The sequence below is a fragment of the Carcharodon carcharias genome, chromosome 9 (assembly GCF_017639515.1).
Source record: "Carcharodon carcharias isolate sCarCar2 chromosome 9, sCarCar2.pri, whole genome shotgun sequence".
NCBI classification, from domain to species: domain Eukaryota; kingdom Metazoa; phylum Chordata; class Chondrichthyes; order Lamniformes; family Lamnidae; genus Carcharodon; species Carcharodon carcharias.
This window is the reverse complement of record NC_054475.1, coordinates 47,916,791-47,942,361: the sequence shown is the minus strand read 5'-3', so window position 1 is coordinate 47,942,361 and position 25,571 is coordinate 47,916,791. Positions and strand designations below refer to the sequence as shown.

At 44.8% G+C, this 25,571-nt stretch overlaps 1 long non-coding RNA gene across 1 annotated transcript in view; it reads left to right on the top strand.

Moving 5' to 3' along the window:
* The window catches only part of LOC121281785, a 60,400-nt gene extending 36,865 nt beyond the window's left edge, over positions 1–23,535 (top strand). Inside the window, exons 2-3 of the long non-coding RNA XR_005943930.1 lie at positions 16,244–16,542; positions 23,388–23,535. This is a non-coding gene — a long non-coding RNA (uncharacterized LOC121281785). The remainder of the gene's footprint in view (positions 1–16,243; positions 16,543–23,387) is intronic.
* The last annotated feature ends 2,036 nt before the right edge of the window (positions 23,536–25,571 follow it).

The following is a 25,571-nucleotide window of genomic DNA, read 5'->3' as shown; positions in this document are numbered from 1 at the left end:
ATTTATATAGTGCTTTTGTCATAGTAAAACATTCAAAGCCACTTTACAGGATCATTATCAAACAAAATTTGACTCCAAACCACATGCAGAGGTATTCGGGCAGAAGATAGGCTTTAAGGAGCATCTTAAAGGAAGAAAGACAAGTGAGAAGGCAGAGAGGTTTAGGGAGGGAATTCCAGAGCTTAGGGCCTTGGCAGGTGAGACACGGCTACTGATGGTAGAGTGATTAAAATTAGGGAATCTCAACTGGCCCAAATCAGAGGAGAACAGATATCTCAAAGGGTTATAGGGCTGGGAATGATTACAGAGATAGAGAGAGGTGATGGCATGAAAGATTTGAAACCAAGGATGAGAGTGATAAAATTAAGACATTGCTTAACTGAGAGCGTGTCAGTGAGCGTGGGAGTGATGGATGAATGGGACCGGGTGCGAGTTAGAACATAGGCATCAGAGGTTTGGATGACTTGAAGTTTACAGGGGGTAGAATGTTGGTGGCTCGGCCAGGAATGTGTTAGAATAGTCAAGTCTGGAGGTAACAAAAGCATGGATGAGGATTTCAGCAGCAGGCAAACTGATGTAGGAGCAGAGTTGGGTAACGCTACTGAGGTGAAAATATGTAGTCTTAGTGATGGTGTGGATATATGGTCAGAGGTTGAGCTCAGGGACAAATGTGACACCAAGTTTGCAAGTAGTCTAGTTTAGCATCAGAGAGGGAGAGGAATGGAGGTTGGGGTGGGGATCAAATGCAACAGTTTCAGCCTTCCCAATATTTAATTAAATGAAATTTCTGCTCATCCAGTACTGGATGTCAGCCAAGCAATCTGATCATTTAGAGACTGTGGAGGAGGCGACAGAGGTGGTGGTATGTAGAGCTGAGTGTCATCAGCTTACACGTGATAATAAAATTGTACTTGGATTGATGTCACCAAGGGGCAGCATGCAGATGAGAAAAATGAGGAAGCCAAGAATGAATCCTTGGGGTATACCAGAGGTAACGATATGGGAGTGGGCAAAGAAGTAATTGTAGGCCATTTTCTTGCTGAGACTAGATAGAACAGAACCAGGTCAAAGCAGAACCAGCCAGCTAGACAACAGTGGAGAAGCGCTGGAGGAGTACAGGGTGGTCAACTGTGTCAAAGGCTACAGACAGATCAATAAGGGATAGATTATCTTTGCCACAGTCACATAGGATATCAATGTGACTTTGATAAGAGCTGTTCCAGTACTGTGGCTGGGGTGGAAACCTGATTGGAGCAAGGGACCTCTGGCACAGATTTGGGAGGCAGCAACACATTCAAGGATTTAAGCGAGGAAAGGGAGGTTGGAGATGGGATGGTAGCTTGCAAGGAGGGCAGGGTCATGGGCTGTTATTTTGAGAAGAAGGGTGATGATAGATTTGAAGGAGAGAGGGACAGAACCTAAGGAGAGTGAAAAGTTAACAATATCAGCTAACGTGGCAGCCAGGAAGGAACATTGGGTGGTCAGTAGTTCAGTGGAAATAGGTTGAGAGAGCAGGGGTGGGTCTTGTGGGCAAGATGAGCTCAGAGAGGGGAGATAGGAGAGAAAGTGGAGAACTATGCAAGTTCTGAACTGGGCAAGGGGGAATCTCAGAGGAAGCATGACTGAGTGGGTTAGGGGCATGGAGGGAAGCAGCAGAGGTAGCTGATCAGATGGCCTCAATCTTTGTGATAAAGACATTCTTGAGCTCCTTGCATTTGCTGTTGGAGGTAAGGTTGGAAGAAACAGGGAGAGAGGTTTAAGAAGATGGTTTGCAGCTGAAAGAAGATTCCAGGGGTTATCTTTGTATTCCAGGATAATCCTAGAATAGTGAGCAGTTTTAGCAAACAAAAGCAAGACCCAATTATGTTATAAGTGGTCAAACCAGCTATGGCAGTGAATGACTATGGTAACATAGTGGTAATGTCAATAGACTAGTAATCCAAAGGCCCAGGCTCATGCTCTGGTGCCATGGGTTCAAATCTCACCACGGTAGCTGGTGGAATTTAAATTCAATTAATAAATCTGAAATATAAAGCTAGTCTCGGTAATGGTAACCACAAAATTATCATTAATTGTTGTAAAAACCCATTTGATTCACTAATGCCCTTACCTGCTCCAGACCCACAGCAATGTGGTTGACTCTTACCTGACCTCTGAAATAGTCTAGCAAGCTATCAGTTAAAGGACAATTAGGGAGATGGGGTGGCCCATAAAATGGAGAGGGAAGGTGGGGGCTGGAGTGCCCACTGCCTTCCTGCTACAATGGCATCTTGTCAGTGGTGGGAAAGGTAGCAAATGTCCCACCTGCCCAGAGACCAATTGAGCCACTTAAGTGACCAATGAAGGGCCACTTCGGGCCTCCGCTGGCATTTTATCTGTGGTGATTTGGCCTTCCGCTGCTTAAGGAAACTGCCAAGTAAACCCTGGCAGCCTTGCTGTGAGCTTGGGGGCCCTCCTATTCAAGCACTTTTGGCATAGGGAGGGGCACCCAGTGTCAATGGCTGCCCTCATGGCCATGGTGCCACCTGTCCCCGCCAACCGCATCTCCGCCCCTTCATCGGGGCCTGCCTGACTGGCCTCAGGCACCCCAGGCCTCACTTATGGTGTCCTCTACTTCCAGGTGCAGTCACAGCAGTGGCTCCTGTTCCTAGTGGCACTGCTGAGCTGCCGGCCCTCCAGTTGGACGGCAGCTCTTGGAGGGTTGGTGGGAGGTGTGGGGGCAAGTATTCATTCTTAATAGTGACAGTCAATTAGTTGCTTGCCCTCCCGGCCCCCACCCCCCTCCCCCCCATAAAATGTGGTTCTGGGTTCTGCAGACAGCTGAAGCATGGTCACCCCCACTCCCCAGCACCCCCCCCCGCCACCCAATCTCAGTTTCAGGCCTGTTGGAGGGACTCCCATTGCAAGAACAAAATTCCAGCCAATGTGGTGCTAATAGACCAAAGGACAGGCACACATTCGCTCATGTACACAGACATGTACATAAAGACAAGAATAAAGAGGTGCATTTACACATATACACAACACACAAGCAAATACACTGTGCACATATGGGCACATACACAGAGTCTTGAGGTGTGAGCTGTACCTCTTGTAGAAGTAGGATCAATGCGCAAACCAATTAAGTAATACATACTAAAACAGACGGCATGAAGAAATCATAGAATCATAGAATAATACAGCACAGAAGGAGGCCATTTGGTCCATAATGGACGATGCACTTTCACAGATCCAAAAGGCTACTAGAAATATCAGCATGGGGATATGGAAAAAAAGGGCAACAAGAATGATTCCCAGCATAAAAAGTTTTAATTACTCATAAAGAGCTGGGTCTATTCACTTTAGGGACTCCTAGACTCTTGATAAAAGTATATAAAATAGTGAAAGGATTCTGTTCTTATTGATAGACTATTTTGGTACAATAGATTGGAAAAGATCTTATGTACAAGTTACACGAGAGTATGTTTAGGTTAGACATTAAGCAGTTCTTTATTTCACAGATGAAATAAGGTATTTTTAACATTTTGCTGGCACATGCAATGAGTGCTGACTCTCCAAAAGAGAATTGGACCATTACTTGTCTGGGACAGAAAGGTAAATGCACCAGGCAAGAAACATGGTCAGTGTGGTCCTTGTTTTCTATTGCCTAAGGAAGCTGGAGTAGAATTTTCCAGATTTTTTCCTGAATTAGCCTTCATGTTTGTTGTAGGGTATTGGATACTGTTCAGTAGATCTTAATGAAGTCTTTGTAGTCTTAAGTAGGTTAACTGTGTGTATTTATTAACTACAAGAACTATCTACATTTTTACAGTAAAGGGTTCAAGCTAGGAGTTGTCTCCATGCTTGCTTTTGCACAGGGCTCTGTCCAACACTAGACTGATCCCGAGGTGTGGGTCATGTGTTCTCCTAGATCACTGTGTGGGCAGTACTGTACACAGTCCCACATTAACCCTATATGTGCCAATGTTGATCTTTGTCTTTTATCTCTCCCAGGAAATGACATGGCTACTGGTGGATAGGGAATGTCTAAAGATGATGCTTCATGCAGTGTTGAACAGGGCTTGATGAGCTATATGGTCCTCTGCAGCTCAATCCTACTCATACACTTCTGGACTTTCAAGATGGGTAACACCCTACAGGGAAGTCCAGACTTGGGGAAGAAAGCAAAATGTAAACAAAGAAATAATAGGCTCCGGAAATCCACAGAGGCTTTAACAAGATTCTCACCATAACTCTGGTTGAGCAAAATGGCTGCCTTGCTTTTGTGGTTGTTTGCTGTTTCTGTACACAATATTCACTGCTCCTCCCCACAAAGCTCCCAAAATAAGCCCTTTTCACTGACTTATTTGTTCTCGGCTTTGATATATAAAATTATTCAAGAGACGAAACCACCTGTGTCAATGAGTTTTTCTGTTGCTAGAGCTCGTCCTAGTGCTCTCACATGACCAGGCAGGTGAGGAAAGTGCTGCCAGCTATAAAAAGAACAAAGTCTCATGTGTCTATTCACTATGAACAATTGTAAATACGAACAGATCTCTTGTGACATTGTGCTTGGATCTAGAGCACTGTTGCTCTGTTTAGCTGATAACCCACCCTATCTTTAAGGCCACTGCTCAGTGACTGCCTGTGAGGAATGGGAGTAACTATAATTGTAGGTGCTCATAAACTTGCACACAGGGCAATTATAACTGTTTGTAACTATCACATTCCAGGTGACTTTTACCCATTCCGTGACCTCAACAGTCCCCATTTCTGTGACCTCCTTCAGCTCTACAAAACCCAGCAAGGACTCTGGGTTCCTCTAGTTCTTGTTCATCCCCAGTTGTGTTCACCCCATTGTTGGCTGCCTTACCAGCAGTTGACTAGGTCCTAAATTCTGAGACTCCATCCGTCTGCTTCTCTGCCTGTCTCACCTTCTTTAGACCACTACATAAAACCTAGCTCTTTGACTAGGTTTTTGGCCACCTAGCTTAATACCTCCTTGTGTGGCCCAGTATCAGAACGCTGTCTGATGATGCTCCTGTGAAGCACCTTGGAACATTTCACAATGTTAAAGACGTTATGAAATTCCAGTTACCCCTGACAATTGGCCTAAATAGGCCATTTACTTACTCTAACTGGATACTGGCTGATAGTAGGCGGGCAACCCTTCTGTCCCAGGGGGTGTGATGGTGCCAGGAAAGCAGCACTCCAGCCGGCACTGCAAATTTTCCCGCCCGCTCAATTCCATATTTGCCCCCTTAAGGGAGCTAAAATTCTGCAAAGTGTGAGGTCATTCATTTTGGACCTAAGGAAGATAGATCAGAGTATTTTCTAAATGACAAGAAGCTAGGAACTGTCAATGGGCAGCAGGATTCAGGGGTCCAAGGACAGGAATTGCTAAAAGCTAGAGGGCAGGTATAAAAAGTAATTTCAAAAGCCTTTATCTAAAGAGAGCTAGAATACAAAGGATAGCAGATATATCATAGCTTACAGAGCTCTGGTTAGACTTCATGCAAGCAGTCCTCACCACTGCAACATCACAACCACTTCCAGCTAGAAGGACAAGGGCAGCAGATGGATGGGAACACCACCACCTGGAAGTTCCCCTCCAAGTCACTCACCATCCTGACTTGAAAATATATCGCTTTTCCTTCACTGTCACCGAGTCAAAATCCTGGAACTCCCTCCCTAATAGCAGTGTGGGTGTACCTACACCACATGGACTGCAGCAGTTCAAGAAGGCAGCTCACCACCACTTTCTCAAGGGCAATTAAGGATGGGCAATAAATGCTGAACTAGACAGTGATGCCCACATTCCATGAATGATTTAAAAAACTCAGGAAGGATATTGGCCTCAATTGGAAAGTGTGCAGTGTGGAATCCAAGGCCAAAGGAGTTAAATTATGAAGGCAAATTGCATAACCTGGGTTTGTATTCCTTTGAATACAGGAGTTTAAATGGTGATCTAATTGCAGTATTTAAAATAATTAGAGGATTTAAAAGAGAGAAACTATTTCCTCTGGTCCAGAACAAGGAGACGTAACCTTAAACTTAGAGCCTTTGATTTTAAATAGTCCAATTATTCTGTTAAAAGGATGGTATTTGGAATATTATCATCTAATTGTCTGCAAATGTTACTAATAGTGGTATTGAGGACTCTTTATCTTTGATCATGTTTGGAGATCAAATTCTATCTGGTTTGATTTTTTTTTATCCTGTAAAAGACACATTTCAAATCTAATGTGTATAATATATTGGTAGTTTTACATATAATGTACACCCCATCTATCACATTTACTTCCTGTAGCATCAAACTTTGTGGCGAACACGCTGATTGTTAGAAAGTAGCGTATTCTCCAACTCACCATTGAATCTGCCAGTGAATCTAAAAGCCTCATATTTCCTGCATGATGGGAAGTAAGATCAGTTGTTACGATCCCCGTGAAGAAACAGTAAACCAAAACCACCACATTTACTGAATGACCTGCAAATGAAGAAACTACAAGGTTTCACTTTTTGTAGCTTTTACTTTAACACGAATCAGAACCAATGCAAATTACGCGTGAATTAACAGGTAAATGATACTTCAAATAAAAAGGCAAATCTCTTCTTTGGTGTGCCCAGGCAATCCTGTACAACTGGGCAAATTCGCAATAAAGTCTCCTCTAATTACTTTCATCTAAGTTTAATGCTGCTGTTTCCATGGTGTCTGATGTTCACCGTCCAACTGGAAATAGCTATGGTTAGCCCAATAATAGCCATAGCCAATTCTCTGAGGCTCTTTGGGCAAATGCTACTAGCAATTTTTGATATTTAACAAGTTTGTAATCTCTTACTGTTATGATCCCCATAGAATCTGATAACTTTTAAAAAGAAATTTGATCTTCCATGTGGGAGGGATTATCTATGCAGGGGTAATCAGTGGGGGATCACTGTGTAATGAAGGGTACATGGCTGCGGGATGGAACGGATGATCTTGAAGGAAAATTGAGCAGGCAGGTGTTCGATCTAATGGGGTAGATGATGCACCAGAATTGTGGGTGGGGTCAGCTTGTCAGGGGGTTGTCAGGATGGTAGTCGGGGTGGGGGTAGTCCGGAGGTCAGGATGTTAGTTGGGATGTGGAGGATAGTTGGGGGTTGAGGTTTTTGGGAGGTCAGGAAGGTAGTCATGTGTAGGGAGGGTAGTCGGGGGTTGGGGAGGTCATTGGGAGGTTGGGAGAGGTAATCATTGGGGACCTTGAGATGAGTCAGAAGGGTAGTTGGAAAGTCCAGTGGGAGGTCAGGGGAGTCACTACCATAGTTACCTAAGAGTTAGAAGTGGTTTTAGTTCTTCTAACTTTTCCTGGGTAACTAGTCCTGTAAGTCGGAACCATCCGAAGTCTCCGATTTAAATCGGAGTATCAGATGGTTCCCAGTGGAGGGTTATTGCCCAACAGAAATTTGAACTTCCAGGACAATTGCTATGCAATCCTTATGTGGGGACTCCCGGAGGCAGTGCATCTTTAGGGTACCTCCCAGGTATGACGCCCCGGAGACTGGAGGTAATGGGCCAACAATCGTATAAACTTTGTATTTGTAACATTAACAAAAGTCCTTGGATGCCTTACCAAAGGTTCTGCCCAGGTTATCATCTGCATATCCCCTCAAACACTGACCCTATTGGAGTTTTCAAGGTCAGAGAGAGGGCATCCCATTTCCATTGGCTGGCAGGTGCTAGGCCCACCACAGGCACAATTCTGGTGCACCATCTACCCCATTAGATCCAACACCTGCCTGCTCAATTTTGCTTCAAGATCATCCGTTCCATCCCGCAGCCATGTACCCTTCATCACACAGTGCAGTGGAGCTGATCAAGATATTGGGCAGCCTACTGCAGGTGGGAGGCAAGGAAAGCTTACTCACCCGGAAGCAAGGTTGATGTGGAGCTGACTCACTCCACGCCAACTCAACCCACAGCCATGATGTACTGCAGGTGGGCTAAATAGGCCTGACTGGGGAGGAACTCCAAATGAGACACATTATACATCATCACAGGAAATGATGCAATGTCTCATAATTTTGCTCTCTTTTATAGACCTCATGGAAAGGTGTAGACACAGTAAGAGATGTTCCAACTAAGTTAATGTTTTCCTTACCTCAGCAGACTCTCTAAGTATTCTGTGGTAGCAAGGCAAGTCCAAAAGCATTGGTTGTTATGATGATCTTAAATGTCCTAACTGAAAGGGTGGTGGAAGCAGATTCAGTAGTAGCTTTCAAAAGTAAGTTGGATATATATTGGAAAGGGCATAAATTTTCAGGTCTATGAGGAAAGAGCAGAGCAGTGGGACTCATTGGACAGCTCCCCCAAAGGGCCAGCACAGGCAGAATAGAATGACAGGCACCCCTTCTGCTGTAAAATGTAATAATTCCAGGTGGGGCAGTGTTTCAATGTTAAATATGGAATTGATCTCAATGTTGAAGAATACTTATGAAATTCACAGGCACAAGTCAGCTTGTCAGTGCCATTTGTAGACATTCTCAATTGAAAGATGCTGAGGTATTCTAGACTATAAAGAACGACCTACACTTTTATAGTTTTCCTCACACACAAAAAGATGTCTCAAAGTGTTTTTCATCAAAGAGGGGAAACAATGGATATCATAGAGGGGAACTAGATAGAAAGTTCTAGAGAACTAGAGCATAGTGACTGAATAGATAGTGGGGAGAACTTAGCCCTCGATGGGCGGGCAGGCCCCACCGGCTCGGCAGCCGAACTCCACTGCCGAAACTGGCCCGGCCGCCATTTTGAACGGGCAGGCCCCTGTTCGGGGGGAGGGGAGGGATTCCCCAACTGTCAAAGTGCGCTCTTTCGCGCATGCGCGTGAAAGAACATACTGCTCCCTGAGGCTAAGTGCTGTCTCAGGGAGAGCACTGACAGTTTGATAAACTTAAAAAATAGAAAAATTAAAAAATTATTAACATGTCCCCCTCATGTGACAATGTCACATGAGATGAGACATATTAATAAATATGACTAAAACTTTATTAAAGTTTTTTAAAACAGACATGAAACCTCATCCCGCCAGTGGATGAGGTTTCATGTTTTTCCAGAAGCTCACTGGGGCTCCTGGCCTGCCCACCAGCTTTAAGGTTGGACGGGCAGGGCCTTTAATTGTCTTAATTATCCTGTCAATGGCCTCAATTGGCTGTCCGCCCACTTTCCTGAATTTTAAAATAGGGTGGGATGACATCGGGGATTCCTCCCGACGTCATCTCACGTCATTTTCACATCGGCAAGCGGGCCCCGCCCCCAACTCACCAACGGAAAAATTCTGGCCAGTGTAAGAGGGGCACAGGGCATATGGCTGACATGAGACTTGGGCTGGGATTTTCCGGGCCTGTGGTGGCGGGACCCGCCTCAGGACATTAGGAGGCCCAGCCAAAAGTCCATTGACTTTCGGAGGGACCGGACCATCTGGTAGCGGGCGGGGCTGGAAAATCCGGCCTTTCACTTCAAAGTACAATGATGCAGTGATGCAGAATTACTTGCTAGAGTGCACAGGCCAAAATTAGACATGAGGCAGGATCTTCCAGTCAGCGAGCAGGAGCGGGGCCCACTCGCCAACGCGTAAAATGACGCAGGATGACGTCGGGTGGAACTCCCAATGTCACCCCACGTGATTTCCATTTTCAGGTTGGCGGGGGCACAGCCGAGTCAGCTGCGTGCCCACCGACCTGTCAATGGTCTATTCAGGCCATTAGAAAACCAATTTAGATAATTAGTGGACCTGCCGGTCCAACCTTAAGGTTGGCAGGCAAGCCAGGAGCCCTGGCGGACATCAGAAAAAGCATGAAACCTCATCCACAGGTGGGATGAAGTTTCATGAGTGATTTAAAATCTGCACATTGAGTTTTAATAAAAGTTATGGTCATGTCCCAACTCATGTGACATTGTCACATGAGGGGACATGGAAGGGAAATGTTAAGATGGTTTTTATTAAAAACTTGAAGTCCAACCTGATCTCCCTGAGGCAGCACTTAGCCTCAGGGAGATCTGTGTGCTCTTTCACACGCATGCGCGAAAGAGCACACTCTCGGTTGAGGAAAATCCCCTCCCCCACCCGCAACAGCGTACGCACAGCTGGATGGGCCTTAATTAAAATGGCGGTGCACCCCTGATCAGGGGTGCCAATCAGAGGCGCACCCATTCACGTACTTCCCCCCCCCCGATGGGGGAAAATTTTTCCCATGATATCTAGAAAAGTGACATTGCTGTGGCTTAGTTGGTAGCGCTCTTATTTGAGTCAGATGAGTCCCTCTCCAGAACTTGAATGCAAAAATCAAAGTTGACACTCCAGTGCAGTACTGAGGGAATTCTGCACTGCCGGAGGTGTCGTCTTTTGGATAAGACATTAAACCAAGGCCCAACCTGTCCTGTCAGGTATGTGGACACAGAAAATGGAATGGTGCAATTTTGAAGAAGAGCAGAGGGGTTATCCCTGAGACCTTGGCCAATATTTACCCTCAATCAACATCACAAAAAATAACTGATGATCGGGTCATTATCACACTGCTGTTTGTGCGAACTTGCTGTGTGCAAATTGCTTGCTGTATTTCCAACCTTACAAAGTGACTACACTTCAAAAAGTACTTAATTGGCTGTAAAGTGCTTTAGGACTTCCAGTGGTCAAGAAAGGTGCTATCGAAATGCAAGTTTTTCTTTTTTCTCTAGCTGCTGCTTGACATCAAATGGTGAGATGACATATGCTTGAGTAACTAATGCAAACTACCTCTACGCCACAGGATGGGCCCTTCCCATGTTATTGTGAAGCAGAGATGAAGGGCATACAGAGTACAAAAGAAACCTACAGAAGCTGTTGTATAACTGGGCAATATCAGACATCTGCTGCTTTGTTTCCAGAGGCAGGTGAGGTTAGAGCACATCAATGTTCAAAGCATATAAGCAAATATTTTGCAAATTTACTCACTATAAACATTACTAGGGTTGATCTCCGCTCTCCACTGGGAGTCAATCAAATACATTATTGTATTGGAGGAGTGTGGCTGACTACAAAATGGCAACTCTCTTACCATGGGCCTGATAGATCTGCAACACAGAAAGTAGCAAAACTGGCACTGCATTAAAATACTAATAACTCAAAAACAATGCTGAGTACAGGCCTCTGACATGTGGTTAAATGGGACATTCTATTGCGTGTATAGTTGAAGATGGTCAAATATTAATAGGGGAGTGAGGTTCTGATGGCGATTGCTCCCTCAAAGCAGGAGCTATATCATCTGGAAAAGTACAAAATATTACACATTTCTAACTGTGAGGTAAATTTTTGGTTAGATTGGTTAGATTGCATTTTTCTAGTAAACAGGTATTCAGGTACAGGATATTTGAAACCCTTAATTGGTGGTTGGATCAGGCCAAACACCCTACAAGTTGTCCATGCAAGATTCTTCATGAAATATCACCCAACGTTTGCCCTTTTTTAAATCACACCAAAAGAATTGAAGTAGAAGTTCTCAGTCTCCTTAAGAGTTTTGACCTGAATGAAGCGGGTATATGGTGGCTAGTTGCCATATTGTACAGGTCCTGGCTTGTGTAATCTGAATCTATGGAACACAGTCACTCTGCTTCATCCATAGGGAGTGATTCCCTGGTTTGTATGGGTCAAAAACAGAGGTAAATTAAAATGTCTGTGCGCACACAAGTCATTGTGAACCTTTATTGGTAGCATTGCTGTTCTGGAGGTGGGTTGTTACAAACATTAAGAATAGAGTTCCCCCTGTTGGTTGAAATAATAAATTCATTGACCAGTATGGAATTGAATGAAACAGATGGGGAGGTTTTCAGATTCATTCACTGGCCTGTGACAACAGCAACTGTCGGTCTTACTTTCAGCAGAGCTAAGTTGCTCCCACGCATAAAAGGGCTTTACGCCCTCTAGGTCCTTCCCAACTACTTGTCTTTCTCAGTGCTTGCCCAGCTTGATGCAGTCCACATTCTCTCTCTCTCTCTCTCCCCATCACTCCATCTTTTTGACCTCCACCAGTACTGTTCTATTATTTCTCCAGGACATCCTCAAGCTGCACGTCCCTGTCTGCATTCTCTTCTTTTCCACCAAAGCTTTATTCTGCATTCCCTACTCCCTCCATGTTGCAGCCATTATGCCACTTTGCCTCTTCCCATCTGTTTTTGTTTTACCAATTCTATTCCATTTTTCAAAAGCCTTCTTAATCGCCACCATTGACTATGCTTTTACCCTCCTTCCACCCCCAACCTTGTTCTATTTAACCCCTTTTTCTCTCTTCCTTGGTAGTCATCTTTCAGTAAAATGTCTTCAGCCATCATTTTTTTTGCAAAAATATACTTTATTCATAAATCTTCAAAAACATTTCGAACCATTACAAATCACCATTACAAAAATACAAACAGGTTCAACTTTTACAACATGAATCACAAGGTGTATCAGAACAAACAATGAATATTTCAATCATTGGCAGACATTCATTTTAATCTGTACAGCCTGAGGGGCTCTTTACAGTTCCCAGCCCCCCAGTGCACTGTGGCAGAAAGGTCTTAGGCAGCGACCCTTCCCCATTGCGCCTTTGCAGCGGCTGCCCCAAGCTTAAATGTGTCCCTCAGCACGTAGTCCTGGACCTTGGAATGTGCCAGTCTGCAACACTCGGTCGGGGACAACTCTTTGCGCTGGAAAACCAACAAGTTTCGGGCAGACCAAAGAGCGTCTTTCACCGAGTTGATGATCCTCCAGCTGCAGTTGATGTTTGTCTCGGTGTGCGTCCCTGGGAACAGCCCGTAGAGCACAGAGTCCTTTGTCACAGAACTGCTTGGGATGAACCTCGACAGAAACCACTGCATCTCTCTCCAGACCTTCTTCGCAAAGACACAATCTACAAGGAGGTGAACAACGGTCTCTTCCCCACCACAGCCACCTCGAGGGCAACGTGCAGAGGGGGTGAGACTCCTGGCGTGTAGGAAGGATCTTACAGGGAGGGCCTTTCTCACCACCAGCCAAGCTACATCTTAGTGTTTGTTGGAAAGTTCTGGTGATGAGGCATTCTGCCAAATGACTTTGTCAGTCTGCTCAGGGAACCATCCCACAGGATCCACCTTCTCCTTTTCCCTCAGGGCCTTTAAGACGTTACGTGCCGACCACTGCCTGACGGACTTGCGGTCGAAGGTGTTTCTCTGCATAAATTTTCCCACGAGGGACAGGTGGTACGGCACGGTCCAACTACTTGGAGTGTTCCGCGGCATCGTGGCCAGACCCATCCTTCGCAACACCGGGGACAGGTAGAACCTCAGCATGTAGCGACACTTGGTGTTTGCATACTGAGGGTCTACGCACCGCTTGATGCAGCCGCACACAAAGGTGGCCATCAGTATGAGGGCGACGTTGGGCACGTTTTTTCCCCCTTTATCTAGAGGCTTGTACATCGTGTCCCTGCGGACACGATCCATTTTCGACCTCCAGATAAAGCGGAAGATGGCTCGGGTGATCGCCACCACACAGGAGTGTGGAATGGGCCAGACCTGCGCCACGTACAGCAACAGCGAGAGTGCCTCACACCTGATGACCAGGTTCTTACCCGCAATGGAGAGGGAGCGTCGCTCCCACATGCCCAGTTTCCTTTTCACCATAGACACTCGCTCCTTCCAGTTTCTAACGCGTGCCCTGGTCCCTCCGAACCATATCTTCAGCCATCATTCCCTATGTCAGCTGCATGTTAGACCCCACGCCCAACCCCAAATTGAATGCTAGAAGGTTTCTTCTTCCTTGCAACGGAACATTTTATTGTCAAAATGAAAATACCTCCCATTAACCTTGGCAGCTGCAGCATCAATTCAATAAACTGTCTCAAAGGCAATGGGATGGGCAATAAATGCTGGGCTAGCCAGCGACACCCACATCCCAAGCATGAATAAAAAAACGATTAACATATAATTTGAATTACACCTTCTATTGGATGTGTAAATTGCTGTAAACATACAACAACAGTCTGTGTGTTATGACCACCACAGATGCTAATTGCTGTGCAAACCAAATCCCAGAGGGAAACTTGGCTTCCGGGCCATACCCTTTTCTTAAATTAAAAGTAAAAGTTTTATTAATAAGAATAAAAGAAAACTTAAGCACACAAGTTCATAGTTGCACAGTTAAAAATTAGTCTTAAAAAATATTCCCCCAAAGGACTCCCTACTTGGTCAGACTCTCAAGTAAACACCTTCCTGACAACACTCCCTTATGGACGTTTAGCTATAAAACTTTGCTAATATTACCCAAGGCAAACTGCTATAGCTTTAAAAAGGCATACCATATGACCTCTTAAACTCTCTTCCATTCTGCTGTGGAAATCCAAAACTTCAGAACAAAACTGCTTTTTGCAGCCCAAAGCTTTTCTGGCTTGACTAGATGGCTGATTCAAACTGCATCTTCTCCCAGCCTAAAGCTACAGCTAACAGCTACAGCTAACAGCCAACAGCTACAGCTAACAACTACCAGCTCATAGCCAACATCTATCCCTAAGCTCTCCACAGTAACTCTAACGTACCTTTTCCCACCTTTCACCTCATGTTCTATTGTTCTCAAACCTCTTTGAAACACAAATCCTTCCAAATATAAAATCTTTCATGTTTCTATTTTGTCTCTGCTTTCAGGTCAAAAAAAATCTACCCTCTTCTATTTGCCTATGGAACTCCTGCAAGCTGCAAACATGTTCCCCTGACTTCCCTTTAATATTCAAACGAACTGTCAACTTATCTAAAAATGCAGATGTTAGATCCAATCTATTCACATGTATCTCAAACCAAACACCTCTATCCTTTCATGTCTTAAACCCCCTCCCCCAGACAATCTGTCTTCTAGTAACTTCCCCAGCCAATTAGGCTTCCCCAGCTTAATTAAATCATTTATGCACGCGTACACACATCTTCACAGAATAATCCAATATTCTCCAAAAAATATTTTAAAATAACTTCCATTTTCACAAATGTTTGTGAAGAATTTTTAAAAACTTTTGTGTGACAGGAAACATTGGGCAGAATTTTCTCATCAGGACCATATGGGTCATCAAGGCGCCTGCCAGCAGAACTTTCTGGCCACCTCCACGTTCGCTGTTCAATTAAGGATAGCAGGCAAGTTCTCAAGGCAGGAAGCCCAATGAGAGGCCCACAGAAATAGCTAGCCAAAAACCCCGCTGGGTGTGGTGGATGCTGCTGAGGAAGAATGCGAGTGCAAGGGCACCTCAAAATGGAGACACTCTAAGAAGCATGCTGAAAATGTAAAAGTAAGGAAGGCCCACAGTCTTAGGGTCTTCAGAAACCCCTATACAGGACTCGTTTAGGCTGCAGCTTTTACATACTTGCGACTTATTGGTTGGGCAAGTGAGAAGAGGCACTGATTATTGAAATGGGCAGGAAAGGTATTTGGTGAACAGATCTATCTTCATTAAATCTGCTCTCGAAGAATTTTGATGAAAGTAGAGTGTCATGAACAATGCGAATCACCCCTTGTCTCAGTATTACTGTTGCTTCTATTCAGGGAAAAGACTACAATCCCTCAGATGCAGGACAAATTAGTTTCTGAAATTGTTTGTGCCCTTTGCTATAAGAACTTTTAACAGGAGTTTAATGTATGGACGAGGATATGTATTCAGGGTGGGACTCACTGACCAATGCATTGGAAGAGTTTTTAATACATATGTTAAATATAGCTAGACTTCCGTGATAGGTTAATTTTCTTTCTTTTTATTGTTACCAATCATTTATATGTTTTTTTTTAATGAACAAGCAATGTACCCAAAATGGAAATCAATATGGACAATAAAGTGGAAGTTACCAGCTCCAACTTACTGCCAGGCTCTGGACTCAATGAGGATGTGGCCGAGGAGGGGGAAGGGCTACGGTGGGACGGTGGATGGGAGGGGTGGTGGTTGGCATAATGATGTTGAGAAAATGCCAGCAGGTAATGACAATGGTACCTAAGTGGGGACTTGATTTGCCTAATTGGCTGTCCACTTCCTTGGAGTTAGTTGCCAATTCCCGTGGCAGCCCATCCCTGGGAAGCACACCCCGGAGGTGATGAATTTCCCTGCCCTCCCATCTCCAAATGCCCTCTGCCTCAGTAGCAACATTCAGCCCACTCATTAACTCTGTTTCTCTCTCCTAAGCTGCTGCCTGACCTGCTGAGTGTTTTCTGGCAATTTTTGAACTTCAGGTTCCTGCATCCATAACATTTTTCTTTGGTTTCAGGGGAGCTGAGGATGCACACAGGAATGTGTGGCTGGGCAGGATCACTGGGAAAGGTGAGGCCTTGGGATTTGAAAGGCAATGGCAAGGACCTTGAAATCAATTCTGTGAAACATGGGGATCCAGTGAAGCTTGGCAAGGTTGGCGATGATGGCAGTGCAGTATTTTGCGCTGGTAAGGACACAGATTGAGACATTCTGAATGACCAGTAATTCGTTAAGGGTGGAAACCAGCAAAAGCACTGGAGATGTCGAGTCCCTGGACAATGAAGATGTGGAATAGAATTTTGGCAGTATTGTCAGGTAAGGTGCTGGATGTGAAAGAAAGTAATCTTGGTAATGGATTGGATCTGAGGATGAAATGGAGCAGTACAGCAGCATATCATACCTCTCACTTAACCTGTGGCCAGGCAGCTGAGTAGTGGAGTAATGGCCCTGGGTTCATTGGAGGAGGTTGTGAAATAAAGCCAGGTGTCATAAGCATCCATGTGGAAGTTGGTCTTATGCTTCCTGATAAGGTCACCAAGCAGTAGCTTATCAATGCAGGAGAGGAGGGAACCAACAAGCAAGAGATTAGGAAGGCAAATGGAATATTGTTGTTTATTGCAAGGGGAATTTAGGGAAGTTTTGCTACAGTTGTATAGGGCTTCGGTGAGACCATGTCTGGAGTGCTGTGTACAGTTTTGGTCTCCTTACTTAAGAAAGGGTATAATTGCATGAGAAGCAGTTCAGTAAGGTTCACTCGACTGATTCCTGGGGTGAAGGGGTTATCTTATGAGAAATGGTTGGACAGTTTGGGCATGTATGCATTGGAGTTGAGAAGAATGAGAGGTGATCTTATTGAAATATATAAGATCCTGAGGGGACTTGACAAGGTGGATGCTGAGAGATGTTTCACCTTATGAGAGAGACTAGAGTAAAAGTAAGGTGTCTCCCATTTAAGACGGAGACAAGAAGAATATTTTTTTCTCTCATAGGGTCATTAGTCTGTGGAATTCTCTTCCCAGAGAACAATGGAGGCAGGGTCATTGAATATTTTTAAGGCTGAGTCAGATAGATTCTTAATTGACAAGGGAGTCAAAGGGCATAGGGGGTGGACAAGAAAGTAGAGGCCACAATCAGATCAGCCATGATCTTACTGAATGGCTGAGTAGGCTTATATGAATGTACAAATCAGGAGCAGGAGGTAGGAAATTCAGCCCCTCGAGCCTGCTTCGCTCTTCATCAAGATCATGGCTGATCTGATTGTGGCCTCAATTCCATATTCTACCTATTCTCGATAACTTTTGACTTCCTTGCTAGTCAAAAATCTATCTACCTCTGCCTTAAAAATATTCAGTGACACTGCCTCCTCTGCTGTCTGGGGAAGAGAGTTCCAAAGATTCACAACCCTCTGGGAGAAATATTTCTCCCCCTCTCTGTCTTAAATGGGGAACTCTTTATTTTTAAACTGTGTCCCTCAAGGTTTGAGGGGCAAATGACCCACTCCTGCTTCTAATTCATATGTTCATATGCAAGGAAAAAGCATCGGGCTACATTGGTTATTAAGCCGGCACCAGAGAAGCCATTAGGTGAAATATAAAGAGTAATTTTTCTTATCTTGCTCTCCCTGTGGGGTGCCGTGCACATCAGGAGTATATGTTGGAGATTTGATACATTGGGGATTTGAGCAGAAGAGGCCCCATTTCTTTTGGCCTCTAGTTTAAAGAAAGAAAGATTTACATTTATGAAGACTGGACATATAAGCACTTTACAGCCAATGAAGTACTTTGAAATGTAGTCTTTGATATAATGTAGGGTACACAACAGACAATTTGTGCACACAAACTCCCATAAATAGCAATGTGATAATGACCAGAATATCTGTTTTTGGGATGTTTTCTGAGGGATAAATATTGGCCAGGACATCGGAGATAACTCACCTGCTCTTCTTTGAAATAGTGCAATGGGAGTGTTTATGTCCACCTGAGGAGCCAGATGAGGCAACAGTTTCATGTCTCATCTGAAAGATATCAGAAAAATGATCAGAAAATCAGATGCAAAATCCACCTGAATTCTTGAAAGGCACTTTCAGTATGTGAGGGTTCCAGTCAGGCAAGCAAAATCAAAAAACAATCCCTGTAATGTCTGCAATATAATAGTCAGGACTGGAACAAGAGGCAGCAGGGTGACAGAGGTAGCTAAAGGGAGGATATACCTAGAGAAAAGTTCAAATATGGTTGAAAGCAGAAGAGGATTGAGAGGATAAGGAAATTGAGCGTGAAGCAATACAAACACAACCGACATCTTTGTTCAAGGAGTTTCAGGCTGTTAGTGAAAGAAAAACTGGTTTGGAAGGTTTCAAGGGAGTAGAATCACAAGGTAATCTGTTTTTAAAAACAATTTAAATGTCTGAGTGGGTGCATCAATTCCCTCCATGAACATTCGATTTGAATTAGCAAATCAAATTGTGCACCTTTCCACAGATGCTGCACAATCCCAGCATTTGTCTTTTGTTTCACATTTTCAGAACTTGTAGTTTTCTGTTTTTCACTTATTCTATTTAAAGTTTTCCTTTCCCACACTTTGCAAGCAGCCTGACACTTGTTTTTTTTTAAATGCTTAAAGTATTATTTAATTAGGTAACACATTAATCTAAAGTTCCTGATCAATATGTATCATTCCTATTTACTATTCTCATGCACTCCAAGTGATTGTAATCATATTTCAGAAGTGTTGTTCAGGATCCTCCTGTTTGAATTGTGCAGAACTAGGTGACCTCAAATCACTCCAAGTAGTTCACAAGATCTGGGTGTAGACAGGAGATGTAAGCACAATCTCTGCTAAGTGTTCTGTACTTTGCTGTTTGCAGAGATACCCAGCTCATAACACCTGTGGACTTTGCCTCTATTACATGACCTTCCACAGAAACCCAGCTGCCAAGGGAAGAAATGTTCACTTATATCTTATTCAAGACCTGGTGAAATGAGCACAGGTCAACAGCAGTGTTGAGGCATCCTGCCTCGGACTGTGGTGGGGTCGCTTTAGGAGAGGAATTTTGCCAACATAGTGTTGCGACATTTGATCCTTGTGAACAAAAGCTACTGTACATAAATAAATGGTTTTAGTTAGATTTATACATTTTACAAACCCAATGAAGAGACATTAAACAATCTTGCCTCACTCCTTTATCTACAGAAAGAGCATCAGCAAATTTCCCAAGGAATTCTGGAGTTGTTGTACATGCTGAGATAAAATATATATTGTTTCCAGTTTCTCTGTGTATGTTGTGTGAGACACAACTAATTGCATGTATAAAGTGCCATTAACGTAGGTCCAAAGTCTTGCAAAAAAAAAATCATTGAAAACAGTGTAAACGGATTCCACCCTGGGCTTTTACAGACTCATACTTGTATAAAACCACAACTTTCCCATCACATGTTTCATGAAAGAAAATTGCAGCCTGTTCCTTCCTGAGGCCATTGGCTCATTAGGTGCTGTGACAGCCTGAGAAACTATTCAATTTTTGTCTGATTTTCAGATTCACGGATGGAATCTACCAATATATTTTGGAATATTGAGTTTATGTGTATTTCAAATAGAATCCTAATCTCCAAAAGAGACCAGTGAAAAAGTGGAAATTATATATATTTTTGTCTCAAGAATATGCTTGTTCCTTATTTGCTGGAAAATGAGATAGCAAGATTCGGCTCCATAGTACATTATTGGTAAGGCCTCTCCTTATTCTCTAAGATACTTGTGCTTTTTTAATACAAAAGTAAGCTGCATCTGCCGAAACTGACTCACCATTTTCCCCCAAAATCTGAGTTCCAAAATGGCCTCCATAGCACACATGCACAGTTCTGGTGCAGGCTGTGCCGGATGCCATCTTAGGCAAGGCATTCGCAGGGAGGGTGTACCAGAAGTACTCAGATCATGATATCAATCCGCAGTAACACTGATTTGATGCCAGCACTGCTTTTTTGGAACTCAGCTTTCCAGCTAACACCTAAAAACGGAAGGTTAATCCAAGAGCAGGAAGGATCCTCCACCCCATCAGTGCTATTTAAAGGGATCTTCAACCACTTTCAATTTAGTTACTGATTGATTTCTGCTGGCTGTTGCTGGGTTTGTAGAAATGTTTGGTGCTTTTTATTTGTGGTATTTATTGGTGGTACTTAAATCAATAGTGAATGGTGTGAGAGGTGCTGAAGAATTTTGAAATGAAGACAGAAAATGTTGGAAATACTCAGCAGGTCAGGCAGCAACTGTGGAGAGAGAAACAGAGTTAATATTTCAGGTCAATGGCCTTTCATCAGAATTGGGAAAAGTTAGAAATGGAATAGGTTTTGAGCAAGTATTATGGGGGTAGGGTGGGAAAAGCACGAAAGGAAAGGTCTGTAATAAGGTGGAAGACAGCAGAGATTAAATGCATTGCAGAGCCTAAGGGAGTGAGGAAAGAAACAAAAGATGTTTCCAGAGGGGGTGTGAATGGCAGAGTGACAAAAACATACAAAGAGAAAGGACAAAAAGATGGAGGCAGAGATTGTGGTCTGAAATTGTTAAATGAACATCAAGTCCAGAAGGCTATAAATGCCTAAACAAAAATGGAGATGCTGTTCCTCAAGCTTACATTTAGCACCATTGGAACACTGCAGTAGGCCAAGGACAGAGAGGTCAGAGTGAGAACAAGGTGGAGAATTAAAATGGCAAGCAACTGGAAGCTCGGAGGTCATGCTCGCAGACTGAAGATGGTGTTCTGCAAAGTGGTCACCCAATCTGTGTTTGATCTCCCCAGTGTAGAGATGACTGCATTGTGAGCAGCGAATGGAGTATACTAAATTGAAAGAAGTACATGTAAATCGCAGTGCTTAGGGCCTTGGACAGTGAGGAGAGAAATAAAAGGCCAGCTGTTGCACCTCCTGCACCTGCATGAAGGACTTAACCTGACTTCAAGGATTCTGCATTTGCTCCCAGACATGGATGCAGTAGTTTGCATCCTGCTTGGAACACAGCACACAGGGAGAATGAGCAGACAACACAGAGCAGGGCAAGGTGCTGGAAGAGGGAAGATGCTATGCCTGCCTGCCTGTGTTGTTCAGGGAGCAATTCTCCTCTCTCCATCTCAGTGAGGAACAGTGCATTTGATGTCTCTGCTTTATTAAGGAGTTTCTCATTGAAATCCACCAGTTGCACCAACGTCAACTGCAGCCTCAGAGCAGGGAGAGGACGGCATTGCCAGTGGCTGTGAAGATGACCATAGCCATGAACTCTTGTTCGTCTGTCTCCCTCCAGGCTGGAGCAGGCAATATTTGCAACATCTCCCAGTTCACTGTACACCGCTGCACAAGTGCTAGGGTGGGGCTGGTGGGGGGATGGGGTGGAGGGTATTGAAACTTTGTATTCCAAGAGAGCTGAATATATTTTATTCTTTCTTGCCAGAGAGAAGCAGATGCAGCAAGCATCTGGTTTTGTGAAGACTTCCCCATGGTGTGGGGTGCCATTGACTGCGCACACACTGCTCTCTGGGCACTGCATGCCAACCGTAAGATGTATTGCCAGCAGAAGGGACTCCACTCCCTCAACGTCCAGCTAGTGTATAACCATGCAGAGTGTATCATGCAGGGATTCTCTGTTTCTCTCTCCAAGTATGCTGGTAGACCTGCTGAGTATTTCCAGCATTTTCTGTTTGTATTTCAGATTTCCAGCATCCACAGCATTTTGCTTTTGTAACATGCAGGTTAATGCCAGCCATCCTGGCAGCAGTCATGATGCCTTCATTCTTCAGCAGTCAATGCACCTTCTGTTTTTGAGCCACCACAACAAACCAGAGGATGGCTACTGGGTAATGAGGGCTATTGGCTGACCTCATGGCTGTGGACTCCAGTGCAAATCCCACTCTCATTTGGGCACCATGCATATAACGAAAGCCTTTTTGCCACACAGAATGTGGTCGACTGACCATTAGTGTACTTAAAGAGCTCTTCAATTGCTTGGTCTGCTCTGGAGGAGCTCTGCAGTACTAGCCAGAGCATGAGTCAAGATTTGTCAGTCTACTGCACAATCTCACCATCACGATGGCACAGCCCTTGCTACCAGCTATACAGTGACAAACTGAGGAGGAATAAGAAGAAGGGAGGAGTTCAGTAACTCAGCCCCTTTACACATGGGCTGTCCACAATTGACCCATCAGATTGACTGCAGTACCAGTGAAAGCAGCTCCCAATTCCACATTTGTCCACAGTTCCATACCTTACCTTCCCTCTGTTACTGACCATCTTGGGTCACAATACTAAAATAAAAGCCACCAAAGAACATTTATCCAATCAACTATCCAATATTCCAAACAAAAATCAACTAATTATCCTTGTGCATTCTTTCAGTGCTTGTCTTCCATGTGCCTTTGCCTGTCCTAGTGCTCCAACACAGTGCCACCTAAATGGCTGCAGCATGGCTGGAGAAAGGTTGTTGACTTTTACAGTAGGAGTCTGCAGATGGCCTTGCCTCTTCAAGGAGCTCTGGCCTGCGCAGGCTCAACTTTGGACTGCAGCCAACTTGGCAAAGATGGCAGCAGCCTGGACTGGCTGACAGGCAACAGCAAGGGAACTGGCAGAGTGGCAGTGGTGGGAGGACAAATGTCATTCTGAGAAACAATAGGGGAGTGGAGGTGGGGGGAATAGTTGCAGGTGCATGCTTACACTATCTGTAGCTTCTACATCAGAAAAGATTGTGTGATGTGGCGAAATGAGGATGTGAGAAAGAGAATTAGACATGAGGATACCATCACCTTCAGTGATTTTAGCCCAGTTCCCAGCCACCGCCTCAGCAATGGGCATTCCAATAATGGTGAGCAGCCCCATGGGGGTAAGAACATGCAACCATGCCGGTCCCTCACTAGTTAGGTGCTGCTGACTCCAGTTATGTGCCACCTTCTCCTACAAGAGAAAGGGAAGTGTGTCAGTGAGTGTGGTTCAATCAGTTTGGGTGATGTGGCTGTCATGATTGAATAGCTGGTGGTGTGTAAGCTGTGAGATTGGGTGTAAAGCTTGCAGCAGTGCTAAGTGTGTGAGGGTGAGGTGAGGCTGTGAATCTGAGTTATAAATTGTGATTGTTTTTTATTTGCTTATTTTTAAAACAAATCATTTTATTTCCTTTTCAACCAAATGCAGACAGGCAGGTCAGTTTTCTGGTCAATTCCGACCCAAATCTTAGGACCAATCAACAGTAGCACCACCCCATTCTGGAGCCTGATCGGTGGGAGCAGCAGACCAGTCTTCAGCAGCAGGCTGAGCACTCCAGTCCTTTGTAGCTGTTTCAGCAGTGAATGTTGCTGCCACCAGTGTCTCAACTAGATTTTTACCAATTGCAGCTGCAAACTGCTGGATGGGCACAGAAGGGACCTGCACCCCCTCAGGCCATTCAGTAACCTCAGGTTGAACGAATTCTGCAACGGGAGCAGTCCACTCTCCCTGGTACTCCTCTTCACCAGCAGCCTTCTTCGCAGTGGCTTGTTCCTCCTTCTCAATCTCATCAGGATCACTGTAGATCAGGCATCACCTTCCACTAATGTTACCACGTATACGCAGAACTTCCCAGGCAAGTATCCACCACATCATGAGTGAACAGCATGGTAAATTGAATAATTTGTGTGAAATTACCTCATTATGTTGTTAATGATGATTGATTACATTCACCAATTGAAAGTAAGATGTGCCCATTCTTAGAGGGGTACAACCCATAAATTATAATTTAAAAATGTAAATAAAACTCAACAAAATCAAATTAGATTTCTGTTTTGGATGTTGATGAAGCAAGTCAGTCCCTCCAATTGCCACTGGTCGCGGAAGGCCCCATGCTTACCAGTGGACACCATGTGCTCCATCTACCTGGCATGAATGTAGCCATCGAAGACAGGCAGAAAGTGGGACCAATTGACCCCTTTGACTGCCCACTGCCTGCAGCTGGTGATGGCTACCTTGGCCAGACGCAAGAGCAGTCCCACACAGAAATCCTTCTGACCTGCCAATCCCTCAGGCTTTGGCATTGAAATTTTTGTCTCCAATTCCATCAGGCAGTCGGCCAAATTGAAAAGCTGGCTGCCTGCTGGGCTGAAAGGCCACAACCAAGGAGTGGATAGAAGGAGGGTTGGTGGTGAGATCGGAGACTAGTGAAGGGAGACATCAGGGAGGTTGTAGGGGGTGGGGGCAGGAAAATTGGAGACTAGGGTATCAATGTGGCAGCTGGGAGGGGGCAAATGACAGAAAAAGGCCATGGGGGACAATGTGGTTGAGAGAGTGACAGAGGCTGGAGGTTGTGGGGAGGTAATACTGTGGAATTTGTGGGGAGAATGGAGATTGGGAGGGAAATTGTGGTGAAAAGCAATGGTGGTGGGAGGGAAGATTACTTGCAAATGGTTAAGATGTGTTTTAAAATACATAGTCCAGGATTTCTGTGCCCGCCGGCATCGGACACGTTCGGTGGCATGAGCGGACAATGTGTCGAGAAGGCCAAAAATCAGTCTCATGATTTTGTGAGACCAGTTTGCGATCATCCGCTCTGCCCAGTGAGGGCAGGCCGCGGTTTCTGCCATCAGATGTCTGAAACCTCATTGTAATATATCAGCATATCATTATAAGGCCAGTCTGCCAGACTAATCTCCCACCGCTGGATTGTCTGCCCACATGGCGGGAAAACACACTGACGTGTTTCACAACAACCAACATAAGCGACGTGCACCTGGTGAGCTGCACTTCGCTCAGTACTTCAAGGTTTGTTTACCTCCCTTGCTTCGGTCAGCACTCACAGTCATCAGCGTCAGGCTCCACAGACAGCACCATAGCACTTTTTGAGGGGGTCACTGGCTGGTCTCTACCTACCAGATCAGCCATATGTGGGTGGCTTTACAATGGCTGCAGGGCTAGGGCTTGCTTGGGGAAGGGGGAGAAGTGGCCTCAGGCAAGGGAAGAGGCTGCAGGACGAAGGTTGTACTGGGGAAGGAGGCTATCCCAGGGTGTGTGTGTGGGGGGCACATGTTGATCCGTGCTAGTGGCCTCAAGATGGTGAAGGTTGAGGAGGCAGTCTCCAGAAGAAATGAGGCCAGATGGACATGTGAGGGTATGTGTGAGAGAGTGAGTGGTGATGTCCCTTGAGCTGGCAGTGAGTGAGATGCAAGTGAATGTGTGATGGGCTTGAGTGTGTGAGTTTAGAGTAATGAAATGTTTGCCATACCCTGGGTGCACGGATGAGGTCATTCATCCTCTATCCGCATTGGATGGTCAACCTCTTCTGTGCAGCGTTGGTACCGACCACTGCTGCCACCACCTGCCATGCAGGGTTGATAATGCGGCTGCCCG